A 13,709-nucleotide genomic window follows, 5' to 3' on the forward strand; every position below is an offset into this window, starting at 1 on the left:
TTGAGCATTAGAATATATAGAAATAATTGAGTTTTCAGTAGACATATGAAGTATTTCTCCTCTTTAGATATTTCATTGTATTGATGTTTGTTATAAAAATATCTCATTGTAGTAATTTAAAATCTTTTCAGTTACCTATCCAGGAAATTTAGGTGATTCTAGGAACTTATAAAATATACTTAAAATAAAAACTGGGATTTTTCTGAATAAGTTACACTTCACTGTGAAAATTTTATAAATGTTATTGAAGAGAGAAAGTGGATTTAATGTCATAGCTAGTAGACATTAAAAAAATTTTTTTCAGAACAGAAGGATCAATTTTTATAAGTTAAATTGACAAAGTGGAGAATAGTTTATAACCTGTATTTTTTTTCTTAAAGTGTTACAAAATTAAGTATCTCAAATACAGTGTAATTAAAAGTTATAATAACTAGTCATGATATCTTTGAATTTAAATGATCTCAAATTAAGTAACAAATTAAAATTGCATTTGTAATTATATGGCAGTTGATAATTTTTAAACAAACGCATTTACCAAAAATTATCCCAGTTTAGGAAACCCACTTTTTAAATTTAAAAACTTTAAACAACCTTTAATGATTTTTGTTTATCCTTGTTAGTACTTAAATGCAAAAGTAATAACCCATATCTTTTTATATGTAAATGTCAATACAATCAAAAGATGACTGAAAATTAATGACTTTAAAAAAAGTCTTAAAATTTTAGATTAGATCTATTTTTTTGTCAAAGGATACGATACAAGTTATAAGAATGGCATAATTATAAAATTCATAAAGATAATTTAAATTCAGAATATTTAATTTAAAATAATTTAAGTTCAATATATAATTATGAATGTTAAGTCACATAACCTTTTAAGATAATTTTTATAGTTAGGTGAGAACAAGGCATGAACTATTTCACTTGATTTTTTTCTTGCTAATATTTGTAATTTAATACTAAAGTTAGTCCTTAATTGCTAAAAAAAGTTGTATATAACATGGTTACCAAGTATTCTTCTATAATATATATAGTACATTTGAAGAATTTACTATTCAAGAAATATTACTTAAAAAGTTTTAAAATAGTATCTTTATCTCCAAGGTGTGTGCGTGTGTGTATGTTTAAAATCAAGGTAGACTTGTTTCTTTGGATTTACTGTTCATGGGAGACAGACAGTAGCTTATTAACCTTCAGAAAGTTAACTGTGTTCACTTTCCTTCAAGTATAAAATGCATGTTCTTCCAATGGAAGTATAAGATTCTGGTTTGAGCAAAAGGGTAAGGCCCTCTAGATCAACTCATTTTAGAGCCAGATATGTGAAATAGTAGTGTGAACACACTGCATTCTTTTGAGGCGTGAATTTTAATGAGATATTCTAGAGTGGCGAAATGAATTAACAGTTATTTTAAGACAATATACTCAAAGTGGAAAAAACTGATTACTATACAAATTTTGGCTTCTATTCCCAGACCCTAGTAGGTAGGAGTTCAATGCCTACCCGGGCACTTATGAAGGGTCTTTTGGCGGAGGGCTTGTAGTTCTCTGGCTTGGGATCTTAGACTTCAGATACTGGTGCTTTTAGCTATTAGATAAATGGGGGTGGGAGAGAGTGGGCTGCTACCTTTTTTTTTTCCCCCCTGAAATGTTAAGCCAGTGCAAATGTCATGATAAAGAATTGTGGGTTTGTGGCTTGATTTTTTTTTTTTTTTTAATATTAAAAACAAAAACCTGTGTTGCTTTTACAACTTAAAAATGTTTTTAAAGTACATAACTTTTAGTTTATCCTGTTAAAACTTTGTTTACTGAACTTTCATATTTTAAGTAGGGATCACGAAGTATAAGTGAAAACATCACAGTTTTGGGAACATTATCTATATATAGATGTTCTTATGTGTTTAGGTTTGTATTTAAACTCCTGCCTTTTTTTCTCCACAAAAATGACTTGAAATAACTAAGAACAGGTACAAATATGATAATAACTTTGGTGTGGATTGCCAAAGTTTGAAATTATTATAAAGCCAAATATTCTCCTACACTGAACATTGTATCTGACTGAAACAATAACAATGTGTTTTCTTTTTTAATTTCACCATGAATTTCAAGCTTAAATCCTACTTCATTCTAAGCCACCAGAGTGTCTTATGTCTGCTCAGGTTTTACCTTTGTAACAATACAACTATAAAATATTTTGGGGAAGAATTCTTATGTAAGGATCTTATCCCTGAGCTTTTCAGAATGACTTAAACTTTTACTTCCTCATGGTTAAGTACAGAGGACAATTTTTTTTTCACTTTTACCTGATAGAAATTATAATCACTTGATCCATTTTTTTTCTCTTTAAATTCTTTTTCCATACCTTTGGAAGTGGTACCATATGAATCTTGTTAACCTCAATAAGCAGTTAAGTGGAAAAAAAAAATCTTGCTAAACTGTTGGAGTTTGGTAGCACTTAAGTCAAATAGGTTAATGTATCATATCATTTACTTTATTTGTCATGTGTGCCTAATGATTGTCCTTTCAGTCTCCTGTGATGGGAATAATGTGAAGAAGCAGCTGTTGATTAGATTTTTGGATATCCTTTCCTCTTTACATTTTACATTCAGTTTACATATCTTAAACAGATTTTTAAATGCTGTTCATGTGTTCCTTCATTCTCTAAGCTTCAACCATTATTTTATCTATTCTGTAAATTCAGAATCCCATGGGGTTATTGTGATGCTTTAGTCAGATGTGTCAAATATTTTTAAGAAATGACCAAACATTTATATAGGTATTAGTTATCATTCTTTCTCAGTTGATGTGATGCCATGATTTTGATCTTTCTGAGCAGCTTTGAATTTACATTTGATTTCTGCCAGAAGTCTGAGCAGGTTCTTTAAATGAACTGCATTTAAAAGTAAAAGAATTTGTTGTGCTTTGGAATTTGACAGGTGAAGTATGTGGAAGTATTACATAGCTCATCACAGTCAAGAGAATAGTTGATGGAAATTGGAATCCTGTTCATTCAATATAGCTGAAAATATATTCAGCCCCTGCTTATATGAGGTTGCGATTTCTTTATTTCATAAGGTTACAAATTAACAAATCCCCTAATTTAAAAAGCTAACCACAGTTTTGGCATTAGAGGCAGGCTATTTCCATTAGGAGAGGAAATCTTTACCTCTTGAAATTTGAAATTTGTTCTCAAAATCTTGAAATTTGGTCTCTAAATAACTTCCTGTACTAAGTTGTCCCAATTTTGTTCATCTCCAGTCTATCCAGCCCACGTTCTTAGTTTAAAAAGTGTAAGAAAAATGCAGCTCTGTTCTGGTCCCAAGGCAGCTCAGACCCTTGAATCCAGGGGAGCAAGCACTCTGGGATATCCGGTCTGAGTTGCAGCCCATTGACTACACCCAGAAAACCACTCGGGACACAGGAACTCACACCAGAGATTTTAATTAGGTGGACGGCGAGACTCTTTGCTCTCAGGGCTGCACAGAGGTAAGATTTAAAAAATCTTACACAGATTTAAGAAATCTGCACAGAGATAGATTTAAAAAAATCTATCTAAAACAGCATTTTAGATAGATTTTTTAAAAAACTATTCTCATTCATTGTGTATGGTATCCTTGTTTGTTTTGTGGGTTTTGTTTTTTGTTTTTGTTTTGACTAGAGTAGTGTTGTTAGAAAACTGTTGGATTTTGGGAGGCCATACTTGAACTTACTTTCATTCAGAGGATTTGTCTACCCTTTTGTCCAGTTACCTGCCTAACAGTTTAAGAATACTTTTTTTTTTTAAATCTCGTATTTTCTTTTATTGAACATTTTAATTTTGAGACTTACTGGATCATGTACATAGGGCAAAGTTAGACCAAGAATCTTTGGGAAGGGTAATTTGTGGCTATCACCTCAGGATTGATAAAACAGTCTCAAAATGACAGAATTATAGAGATGGAATTAGTGGTTGGTGATGACTGGGGCAGGTGTGACTATAAAGGGGTAATAGCAGGGAGATGCTTGTGGCCCCCTCCCCACTGTTAAACATGACAGTGTAGCCTTTTGGAGTACCATAGATGTTTCCTTTTGAGACTGCAAAGTCTTTTCTCTTGAGCCTTTTGCAGTCATTAAAATATAAACTCAGTTTCACCAATCTTAGGGAAGTATACTAGGTATGAAATCTGTTTTCTGAGTTTGCTTACTCTTTCCTAAAGTTTCTACTTTCATTTGTGTATAGCTTATGTGGATACTGAGTACTCATTTAGAAAATTTTTATTGCAACTTTATTGGTAGTTAAGCAATTCATTAAAACAAAATTTTTCCTAACTTAAAATTGTAGCTACCAGTATCAAGGTACATAGTTTTCCATACAACCGGAAACCAAGTGTCCCTTTCTGTCCGTAGTATAGTCTTATGAAGTAGGCTCTTATGCCTCAATTCTCTAATATTTTCATTATTTTAATAATAATTTTTTCTTATCTCTTTGGTCTGTCAGACTTCTTTTACAAGCCATCACAATTTACCCCCAGTTTTGCTTTCTAATCTTGTTTTCCACTGTTCTTTCACTAGCCCTATTACGGTTTATTAAGGACATGTACGATAGCTACCAGTTTTACTTATTTAAGACTGTTTAAATGTTGTCTCTTTTTAACTCCCACTCGCCCTTCTAGCACTGTTGACATTTTAGGCTGAATAATTCATTTTTGTGGGAGGCTGTCCTGTTCATTGTAGTATGTTTGGCAGTATCCTTAGTCTTTACATACTAGATGCAGATATTTCCCATTTGACAAGCAAAAGTTTCTCCAAATATTGCCACACATCTTCTTGGGAAAAATGTGTTTCTTGATTGACAACCACTGTTCTAGCTCTATGTGATTTTGGTCTTAGTTGAGAATCTTTCCCCGACTATCCCTGCCTACTGTGACTTACTACCTTGTGGATTTTCTGTAGTATATAATATCTTGATTATGTGTTTGTCTTTTATTGTTTTTGTATGTGAATTTCTATCTTTATGTGTTGATGTGCCTTATTTTCCAAGTTCTAGAGGTCTGGGATGATGTATTTCACTTTTTTGTTTGCTATTGTGGTCAATCCCATGCACTTTGTTAATAACTATATTACTTTTAAAATTTTTTCTTTTTTTATGGGATGGCAATAAGGGTTAAGTTGAATTACACTTGAAAATGTAGGGAATTTTAAAGTACTCTATGAGACTAACAATGGTAATTATGAGACCTAGAAAACAATATTCGTGTTACAATTGTGTATATATCTGCTAATAACTGAAAAATTCAAAACAATGCAAGATAATCATAAAAATATCAGATTTAATTTCTATTAGATGTATCCTTATACAAGTAATGAGAAAAATGTACGGTAGGGCAAAAATTAAAAACAAAACAAATACAGAATGTGGAAGGATTTGTAGAGGCATGAAGGACAAATGATTAGTTCCATAGAGTGAGAAGAACAAAGCAATCAATATGTCGGGGTAGGTTGTTAGAAATGATGGAGTTAACATCTGGTTAGGGAAGGATTTTTGCAAAGATGACAGTTGTGATACGTGAATGCTGGTAAGCCAAATACAAGTTGAGCATCAAGAGTTTTGATTTTTTTTACTACCAACTAGAGAAATGTGTATGATTCACCCCAGTGGGGAAAGATAGAGCCCAGTTAAAGATTCTTCACACTATTTTGTTTACAAATTAGCAAATTCTTAGTTGTGAAATAAATTGAAGCCTGAATCTAACTACTTTTATAGGGTGCCTGATGGCTTTTGGATCTAGGTCAAAGTCTTTCATGAATATAGTTGTAAATATAGTATGTATCTCCATAGAAAAATTAATGTATGAAGAAAATAAATTTAGTAACCCTTCCCAAAGTCAGAGCAAAACTACTATACTCATTTTAGTTAATTCAGTTCTCTTAAATTTTGTATAATTGTGGTTTCTATCTACAGGCATATCGAGGTATGTTACTGGGTCTGTATTTGTATATAGATACACACTAAGTATGTTGGAATTTCCACAGCTGCTTTTTTTTTTTTTTTGTACTGGGAATTGAACTTAGGGGTGTTTAACCACTGAGCCCCATCCTTAGCCCTTTTTATTTTTTGAGACAGGGTATGATTAAGTTGTTTAGGGACTCACTGAAGTGACTGAGGTTGACTTTGAACTAGAAATTCTCCTGCCTCAGCCTCCTGAGCTACTGGGATTACAGGTGTTGCCACCATGCTGGGCCACACAGCTTTCTTGGAATATGAGGTGACTATATATAGAAACAGTGTATGTTAGAGCAAAAAGATTGCAGAAACTTGGGCCATCAAAACTTAATACTTTTAGGCAAAATACAAAACATTGACAATTATACATTGTATAGCATTGGAATACTACAGCCCTGTGAGTTTTTAATATTAAATATCTGGGATACTCACTTTGAGGACAGTTCGTAAATCTAACTTTTAATCTTCTTATGTTAACTTTGTTAATAAATTTTGGTATATAAAAATTTAAAGTTTTATTTCTATTCTAATTAGTTATATGTAGCAATAGAGTGCATTTGACACATCATACATAAATGGAGTCTAATGAATGGGAACATTCATCTTGTCATATATGATGTAGAGTTACACAGGTCATGTAATCATATAGTCACATAGGGTAATAGTGTCTGATTCATTTTATCTTTTGTACCCCTATGCCCCCTGTCCTCCTTTCACTCCCATCTATCTAGTCCAAAATACCTTTATTCCTCTCTCAATCCCTTATTGTGAATTAGCATCTGCATATCAGAGAAAATAGTCACCCTTTGGTTCTTTGGGATTGGCTTATTTTGCTTAGCATAATATTCTCCAGTTCTATCCATTTACCTGCTAATGCCATGATTTCATTTTTCTTTAAGGTTGAGTAATATTCCGTTGTATATATATATACCACAGTTTCTTTATCCATTCATCTGTTGAAGGGCACCTAGCCTGGTTCCATAGTTTAGCTATTATTAATTGAGCTGCTATAAACTTTGATGTGACTGGGTCACTGTAGTATGCTGATTTTAAGTTGTTTGAGTATAAACCGAGAAGTGGGATAACTGGATCAAATGGTGGTTTTCTGGGGAGTCTCCATACTGCTTTCTATAGTGTTTGCCCCAATTTGCAGCCCTACCAGCAGTGTATGAGTGTACCTTTTTTTCCCCACATCCTTGACAAACTTATTGCTTATATTCTTGATAATTTCCATTCTAACTGGAGTGAGATGGAATGTCAGTGCAATTTTGATTTGCATTTCTCTAATTGCTAGATATGTTAATCCTTTTTTCATATACTTGTTTTTTTAAATTTTTATTGTAAATGGGATACATCTTGTTTCTCTGTTTGTACATGAAGTAGAGGCATACCGTTTTTGTAAACATACATTTACCTAGGGTAATAGTTTTTGATTCATTCTGTTATTTTTTTCCTTACCCCCACCCCTCTTTTCCCTCTATACAGTCCCTTCTTCCTCCATTCTTGCCCCCCTCCCTCCCCTCCCATTATATGTCATCATCTGCTTATCAGTGAGATCATTCGTCCTTTGGTTTTTAAAGATTGACTTATCTCACTTAGCATGATATTCTCCAATTTCATCCATATGCCTGCAAATACCATAATTTTATTATTCTTCATAGCTGAGTAATATTCCATTGTATATATATACCACAGTTTCTTTATCCATTCGTCAATTGAAGGACATCTAGGTTGGTTCCACAATCTGGCTATTGTGAATTGAGCAGCTATGAACATTGATGTGGCTGTATCTCTGTAGTGTGCTGATTTTAAGTCCTTTGGATATAGGCTGAGGAGTGGGATAGCTGGGTCAAATGGTGGTTCCATTCCAAGTTTTCTAAGGAATCTCCACACTGCTTTCCAGAGTGGCTGCACTAATTTGCAGCCCCACCAGCAATGTATGAATATACCGTTTTCCCCACACCTGTTGTTGCTTGTATTCTTGATAATTGCCATTCTAATTGGGGTGAGATGGAATCTTAGGGTAGTTTTGATTTGCATTTCTCTTACTACTAGAGATGTTGAACATTTTTTCATATCTGTTGATTGCTTATAGATCTTCTGTGAAGTGTCTGTTCATTTCCTTAGCCCATTTGTTGATTGGGTTATTTGTATTCTTGGTGTATCATATACTTGTTGATTGACTGTATTTCTTTGAAGTATCTATTCAGTTCCTTAGCCCATTTATTGATTATTTATTTATTTATTTATTTTGGTGTTAAGTTTTTTGAGTTCTTTATATATCTTGGAGATTAGTGCTCTATCAGAGGTGTGTCTGGTAAAGACTTTTTCCTGAAGATTTAAAGTTTTTTAAAATAACCAGACTTATTGTATTTTAGTATTGCCTCTAAGAAAATTAATTACAAATAAGTGAAGAATACACATTTTAAAAACACGTGTGCAGTTTCACGTTTATAGAAAAATTGAGCAGAAAAGAGGTCCCATATATCTGTTCTCCCCAGGATACACATTTTTACCTAAGATATCTCACTATATGTAATGTTACATATAGAAAAAAATACTTCACATCCTAAACCAAATATGTATTATTTTGGAAAACTATGCATTACAAAAAATAATTTCTTTCAAGTCTAGGGTTTCCTGGTGGGCAGATAGAAGAGCAAGCACCTTTACCGTTGTGGGCCAGATAATTCTTTTTTGGTGAGGTGGGGAGCTCTCTTGTGCGTTGTACAGCATCCCTTACCTGTAAACACTAGATGTCAACAATACTTCCCAGTCACAACATCCAAGAATGTTTCCAGACATTGTCACATTTCCTATGGGGAGCAAAATGGCCCCTACTGGAGAACCATTATTCTAACCAATACGTCATATATGGTGTTGTAGAATTTACTGCATTTTTAAGTTGAGCCTAAATTTTAGGACTCTGTAGTTAAATGAGCCTGCACACTGAGGTTGAATATTACTTGCTATTTGGGCACTGTATGCAGTATATACAATCTTCCCGAGCTTCTGTTTACTTGACTGTAAAATGGATAAAATATTACCTAACTTGAAAGGTGATTGTGAGAATTCATTAAAATGAGCTATATAAAGCACATTGATTCGTTTTCTTCTCATCATATGTTATATTACATTGTTTGAATTTATTCCCTTAAATGTGCCCAAAACCATCAGAAAGTTAATACATCTATGGGAAAGACTCTAATAGTTTGAGATCTTCTCTTCATGGATTTCATGAATACTATAGTTTGGGCAGATAAGCTTTAAATATTAAATGAAGACTAGTTTAGGAGGTCAGTTGTATTTTGACACCTTGAGGTGCCTCAATTAGATTGTAGCTTTGTTCAGATTGTAGCAGTTAAGTGATCTCATTGTGTTCTCTGAAGGAGTTGGAGCCTCCCAAATTGAAGGTAGCTTTAGATGTCAACCAGTCACTTTGTCCTTCTAACTTTTGGTCTTCCCATCTGACATCCTGCCAGTTTTAACAGCTTGTATGTCAGTTCCAATAGAGAAAGCTGGACTCTGAGATTGAACTTAGTCCACTAAGAAATTCTAAATACTTGACATAGTTTAAAAAACGAAGACTGTTCATTTTCTATTGTTATTTTGAGAATTATAAAACATTAATGGAATGCCATCTATAATAATTAAGATTAATTCTTATTCTCACCCTGCAGAGAATTTCTGATGCCTTGAAGATGGGAGAACTGTCAGAAAGTCTTTTGCTTTGTAATACTGTAAATATCTCTTTGATAAAAAAGGCGTAAGTTAAGAATATTTCAAGTGTCCAGCTGTTTGTGGGGAAAATGTGTTAAAGATCTTACATGTAAAATATAGGAGGATATATTATAATCATGTTAATAATTTATGAGAACTAATCCTGTGCAGTCTTTTAAAAATGGAAAATGCGTTCTTGTAAAATCCTCATCTTAATATATAAGTAGCATTGAAAAATATTCCTAACAAGGATTGATCTAGTGGATGTACATTTGCTTATTTAAAACTATCAGAATCCAGAAAATCATTGTAGTTTTATAGGTTGTGATTTGTTTGGGTGGCTTATTGTTTAGGTTATTTTGCAGAATTATTTATTTGCTGATTTATTTATGTATTTCATTATTTATTTATTTGATTATTTAGTAAATTATTTATCTGATGAATTATTAATACATCTTCATGACATGCTTTAAATTATTTATAACTTAATTTTGAGTTTATTGCTTTTAGACGCTGCATTGTTACTGACTAGTTTTGATTTTTTTTTTTTTCTTTGTGGTTCTTGAAAATTAAAGTATTAGCTCTAAGGCAAAAGTATATTCATTGCAATGCCTATGAAGTTTTTTTTTTTTTTTTTTTTCGTAATTTATGGTAGTGATAAAGCTAAATTTAAAGCTTTAAATTTACCAATTTAGAGTTATTAGTTGGTGATAAAATATCAGTGTATTGTGTGCATGGTCATTGTAGATTCAGGGACTAATGATACAGCCTGTCATCTGTAAACTGAGATTAAACTTGTAAACCTCAGTCCACATTATTCTTTGTATCTCAAAAAGGACAGGTCTGTATTTCTTACTTGCTTTAGGATAAATAATGGAGTCTTCGTTATTTTATTTTAGTGGCAAATTTGTTTTACTAAAGAGTTTTTAGGAAAGTTCAGAGAAATGAAGTCCAACTTAGATTTGGATCCTTGAGGTATAAATTTGACTGATAGTCTTTGTTGTTTAAATTTCCATTATATGGGTATTTGGAAAGCAGCATGCTTATATAGATTTTTATATCAGTCATAATGACATTTATTTTATATCATACTTTCTTAGGGACAATTTCATATCATTTTAATGAACTAGACTGGACAGATGAGATCTTTATAAATGTGAAATATAGTTTCTTTGACTTTAATACTTCTTTTATGTGAAGTTTTGTTTTTAACCAAAGAAGGTAATTTTTCTTTTGATTCTTTCATGACATAGTGCAGTTATTAGGGCTTTCTTATTGAACAGTTTAATGAATAGGTTAAAGTAGTCATTTGGGTAGAGTGCCATGTGCTCACCATGGTCTTTGTGTTTGCTTGCAATAAATTATTATATAAAGTTTTAACACTTCAGAGAGAAATTGCATTGTACATTTCAAGTTGAGATGCTATTGAAATATAGTGAAAATGCCTCTGTAGACAGGTTTCACCATAGAATTGTAAATTATGCACATATATACCCAAATTTCTTATTTTGAAATATTGAATATATGAATATTTAATTGGAATGTTGCCTTAATATCTTCATATGCTTGTTTTAAAGGAAGTGTTTTCCTTTGATTTATATACATTTATTTAGAAATGTATGTACTGTACATATGTGTCACTTTTCTGGAGATGAACAAGCAGATACTGTTAAATATGGAATTTTATTTTTAAATGTGTCTAAGTGTGTCACTGGGGGGTGTGTGTTAAGAAAAAGCTGCCTTTTCCAGTGGTGAATAAACCACTGTTTATATGCATGCACATACATGTAACATTTCCTCTTAGGATTTGTCTTTGGGAAAAAGAGACATTAAGGTAGGCTGTTGGAATCACAGCATTATTGAGTTCTTGCATGCAGACACAATACTGAGATGAGATCTTTTACTTCGATTATTGATTTTCATGGTGAGATAAGTATTATTTTCTGGATAAAGAAATAGACATGTGAAGTAACTTACTCATTGTCACATTACTGAAAAGTGGATGGGGGCCCTGGGATTAGGACTTCAGTCTGATTCAGGGGCCTGTCTTCTACATTTTTTGCAGTTTGGTATGTGTGCATTTTTAAAAAAATAGGTTACACTTATTTTGTTACATTTGGTCATCTTTATTTCATTTTTCAGTAGATAAATACTTGAGCTTTTTGATTTTTCTTCCTCTGTAATCTTATGCCATTGAGCAGAATTCCATAGAAGGAAAGAACTTGTGCCTCAGGGAGATCATGTTTGCCTGGTGGAGGACCAATACTTAGATCTTTAGACTCTTAAGCCTAGGGCTCTGTTAGGTCAAATCTGATTTTCTTATAAAAATAATGCTGTTATCAGAGTCAGACACACATTGTTAGAAGAATGATGAAGTGTTGGATAATTAGCTTTTGTAGACATGAACACAAACATACTGTTAATCCTAAAACAGTGCTTAAAACACAGTTAAGCATTTTAACGTGTGCATTAAAAGACCAGAAAGTAAGTAATTGTAGTTTTAAAGAGATCTAATTATTTAAAAGGTTCCGGGGACCCTTGAAGAGTAAGAAAAGATGTGAATTTGACGTTAAGGCTAAGAGGAAAAGATCTTTCCAACACTGTTTGCTACCTGAAGATAGGGAAGTCTGCATCCTGGTTCTTTAATAATATACAGAATACATTCAAAAAAAGAGATGAATTGAGCAGCCATAGAGATTGGGTGATGTTGATATGAGCCATAATTAACAGGGTTCTGTTTAAATTACCCAAAGATTTTAAGTTAGAAAGATTTTTCAAGTAAATAGTAATGCTAATTGCAAAATCATCTAAAGAGATGATATGGTAATACGAAATATTATAATAACTAGGTTGACCTTATTGTATTTTTTTTTTTTTTAGTTGTCACTGAACCTTTATTTTATTTATATGTGGTGCCTCATGCATGCTGGGCAAGCTCTCTACCACTGAGCTACTACCCCAGCCCCAACCCTATTATATCTTACAAATTCACAATTTATATCTAAAACATATCACACATGCTGATAAAGTTGAGACAGTATTGAAAGTAAAAGGGTGTATTATAATTTGTCATGAATAGTAGGTTGTAAACTGGGATCTTCCTGGGCAAATTGAGATCTATGGTCACCCTAGTAATATCTCAGCTTTCTAAACTGAGTAATCCCTAGTAGTTTTGTGTAATATGTATTGAACAGGAATCTTGGTTCACATGCATTATCTTTAAGAATTTTTTTAATAATAAAATTATGTCCTGTTATGCCTCGTATTTGTTTTTTGTTAGCCAATCAAGGCAGTTTGTGGCTGTGATTTCTAATGAAGGCTAACTGATACTTCACAGCTTTTGGAAAATGTTTTTAAGGTGAATTTTAAGGGTCTTATGATTGGGAACAAAGATAAGTAGACCAAGTTGATAATAGTACAGTGGACAGTTTGAAACTTTCTATAAACCATTACAGGATTTTCTGTGCTTTTTTTTTTGCCTTGTAAATCTTCTAACAGTATATTTGACATTGTACTGAAAGCTTATCCTGTTAATCTTTAAGAATTTATAATTTGATGTTGGTTGATCAGTACTCTTTTTTTGTTCTTTAAAAGCTGTGTTGCATGTCACACATGTTGATAAAATTGTCAGTTTTGCCAAAAGAGTTTTGAAAACAAGTGTTTCCTTAGTGAAATTCTATGTGGGGAAAATAAAAATCTCTAGAAGAGAGTAACTTAAACTTTATTTTTGTTATAATTTTCTTTGTGATTCCCTCCTGATATGTATTTATCTGTCTTTGAAAATTACATTATTAAAGTCATAATTAGATATAAAATTTTAATCTCTAGTTTTTTGTGTGTGTTCAGAACATAGAGGACTTGATATGTTGGACTAGGAAACATCAGTGGCATATTTCTGCATTAAAAATTTAGAAAAAATTTTATGCAATAATTCTTATTCCTATATGTAATATCACAACTATTTTGTTCATAAAGGCCTATTATGCTTGGTTTAAGAAAAAAGGAATAA

At 32.2% G+C, this 13,709-nt stretch overlaps 1 protein-coding gene across 10 annotated transcripts in view; it reads left to right on the top strand.

The window, feature by feature from the left end:
* TBC1D5 (TBC1 domain family member 5) overlaps positions 1-13,709 on the top strand; it is a 578,936-nt gene that overhangs the window by 32,493 nt on the left and 532,734 nt on the right. Inside the window, exon 3 of one of the 10 annotated variants that reach the window (XM_079115502.1) lies at positions 9,661-9,692. The exons of the other annotated variants lie outside the window; for them this stretch is intronic. The gene's annotated coding sequence lies outside the window, so the exon portion shown is untranslated. The remainder of the gene's footprint in view (positions 1-9,660; positions 9,693-13,709) is intronic. 10 annotated transcript variants of the gene reach the window in all.

The sequence above is a fragment of the Sciurus vulgaris genome (assembly GCF_902686455.1).
Source record: "Sciurus vulgaris genome assembly, chromosome: 16".
NCBI lineage: Eukaryota > Metazoa > Chordata > Mammalia > Rodentia > Sciuridae > Sciurus > Sciurus vulgaris.